The sequence below is a fragment of the Lipotes vexillifer genome, unplaced genomic scaffold, assembly GCF_000442215.2.
Source record: "Lipotes vexillifer unplaced genomic scaffold, Lipotes_vexillifer_v1.1 scaffold1990, whole genome shotgun sequence".
Lineage (NCBI taxonomy): Eukaryota > Metazoa > Chordata > Mammalia > Artiodactyla > Lipotidae > Lipotes > Lipotes vexillifer.
The window spans coordinates 64,212-67,434 of NW_006772506.1; positions in this window are offsets into that span (position 1 = coordinate 64,212).

Here is a 3,223-nt window from a genome sequence, read left to right on the forward strand (position 1 = left end):
CAAATGGGAAAGGCGACAACAGTGAAGGGCCCGCGTACCTCAAAAGAAAAAAAAAAAAAAAAAAAAGGACATTTGGATGAAAAGAGACTAAGATTTCAGGGAAATTAAACTTAAAACCGCAATGAGATACTACCACATGCATATAAGAACAACAAAAATGAGAAAGATGAAAAATATCAAATTGTCTAATGCATAGTAACTGTGATTATCTTTTAATTTTTATAATTAGTATCTTCACATTTTTATTAAATAAATATGGTCTGTATATGCAAAAATGCCTACTAAAGCATAGTTTCCACCTATCATCACCCAACATAGGCTGACATAGTTCAACAAATGTCTCTTTCTTCTTCCTAAGTATATTGGCTAGGAGTGTGGGCTATGGAGACAGACCAGGTCCAAACCATTGTTCTACCATTTATAAATGGTATGAATTTGAGCACTTTTACTTCACCTCATAGTCACTCAATTGCCTCATCTGCAAAACAGCAATTATACAGTACTGACCATAGAAGAAAGAAGTTCAAAGCAAAAATATTGCCTTGTATTTTGGTTTCTACAAGGAATAAATGATCAGGAATCACACAATTTTTAAAATTCTACTGCAGAGACACTGGGATAGCTGGTTCTCTCTGAACCCTGGGAGAATGAAAGAACCTCTATGTGCCTCAGTTTCATCTTCTGTAAGATGAGGAAAACAACTGTCCTTACCTCATGGGTTGTTGTTTTGAGAATAAATTGAGTTAATACATGCAAACTCTTTGAACGGTGTGAGGCACACAATATCAGCTCAATAAATGCTAGAATTTTCATAAGTACATGCAAGTTTTGATAGTTTTATAAAAAGTTTTCATGTGTCTTTAATAAAGCTTGTCATTTGGGACTCAGGTCAAATAAAACTTCCTGAGAAAGAGCTTCACTGACAACCCTGTCTACAATAATCCCTGTCCTCGTCATTTTCTACTGAATGGATTTTATTTTGTTGCAAGCATTTATTCCCATATAAAATGGTCCTGCTTACTGATTTGTTTCCCTGCTTATTGACAGTTTCCCCAAACTAGAATAAAAGCTCCAGGGATACTGTCCTGTCTTGTTCACTGTGTTGCATCCCCAGGGACTAGCTCAGTGAGTGTTATGAGTTGAAATATGTCACCCCAAAAAAGATATGTTGAAGTCTTAACCCCCAGTACCTCAGAACATAACCTTACTTGGAACTATGGGTGTTTCAGATGTAGTTAGTTAAGATGAGGTCATACTGGAGTAGGGTGGCCCCTAAACCAATGTGACTGGTGTCCTGATAAGAAGACAGCCACATGAAGACAGAAGAACAGGGATAACACCATGTGATGATGCAGGCAGAGGTTGGAGTTACGCAGGGCCAAGCCAAGAAATGCAAAGATTGTCAGCAAACCACCAGAAGCTAGAAGCACAGATAGATTCCCCAACTGGTTTCAGAGGGAGCATGGCCCTGGTGATACCTTGATTTCAGGCTTCTTGCCTCCAGAACTGTGAGACAATACATTTCTATTGTTTAAGCCACCCAGCTTGTGGTACTTTGCCATGGCAGCCTTAGGAAACTACTGTAGTCCCTCCCATATAAAACACTGAATAAGTATTACTGAAAAGAAAGAATTGTTCCCTTTTTTACCTACTGGATCAAATGCAGGTACTTAAAGCTGAGTTGCAGGAGAAGTTGATGCCAAAATGACGCATTAAAGGATTCAAAATTTTAACACCACCTTCTTGCAAATCCACAGCAGTGCTTTTCAAACTTGGATGATAACACAACCAACAAGAGAAATTATTCAACACGTACACACCTCCCAAACCACCTCCCTATTTTAGATACAGAAGACCTAGGATGAGCCCAGGAATCTGCTGTTTCAACAAGCAGCCCTGGACAATTTTGATGAAGTTGTCCATCGACCACACTTGGAAAAATCCTGACCTACACATCTGACGTTGGTGTACTATTAATTTAATGTCTACCATACAAAGTTCTGTGATAGCTGGTGTGTCTCTGTTAATGTAATTTACTCAAAAGTGCACTGGTCCTCCCCTCCCACCTACAACCACACATTGCTTTCCCATAGGGGATCACAATTAAGCTCCTTTGGATTTTTTTTTGCCATGCCATGTGGCTTGTGGGATCTTAGTTCCCCCGACCAGGGATTGAACCCAGGCCCTCGGCAGTGAAAGTGCAGAGTCCTAACCACTGAACCGCCAGGGAATTCTCTCCTTTGGACTTTATCTACAACATCAGCTCCTCGTGACTCACCAGCACACTACATTCAGACTACAACTAAAACTGTTTCCTGAGTCTCCAGCCTGCCGGCTTTCCCCATTAGACTCCACAAAGCCTCCACAAATTAATGAGTCAATTCCTAAACATCCTACTGGTTCTCTTTGAGAACCCTGACTAATACAGGTATTAAGAATCAAGTATCTTTTCCATCTTAGAGTAACCTGTGCTTTCAAGCAAAAAGATTCCCCAGCAACATTTGGCTACTGACAGTTCAGTGAAAATATAATACCTAGAAACTGTAATAAAAATATTCCCATGACAATAACATCAAAAAGTACAAACTACCTAGAGATAACCTATGTTGCACATCCATGTCCACAAATGTGCAAGGCCTAAACTCTGAACGCTGCAAAACATTGCTGAGAAAAATTAAATCAGGACTAAATAAATGAAGGGATATACCATCCTCCTAGATCAGAAGACTCAGTGTTGTTAAGATGTCTATTCTCCCCAAACTGATCTATAGATTCCTTGCAATCCCAATAAAAATCCTAGTGTGGGACTTCCCTGGTGGTGCAGTGGTTAAGAATCCACCTGCCAATGCAGGGGACATGGGTTCGATCCCTGGTCCAGGAAGATCCCATGTGCTGCAGAGCAACTAAGCCTGTGTGCTATAACTACTGAGCCTGCGCTCTAGAGCCCACGAGCCACAACTACTGAGCTCACGCGCTCTAGGGCCCACATACCACAACTACTGAGCCTGCGTGCTGCAACTACTGAAGCTCACGCACCTAGAGCCCATGCTCCGCAAAAAGAGAAGCCATGCAATGAGAAGCCTGCGCACCGCAACGAAGAGTAGCCCCCACTTGCCGCAACTAGAGAAAGCCTGCATGCAGCAACGAAGACATTTTACAGAGGGGGAAGCTGAAGCTCAGAGAGAGTCGTTACCTGTCTCACCTATCGCGCTCCTACCTTTAG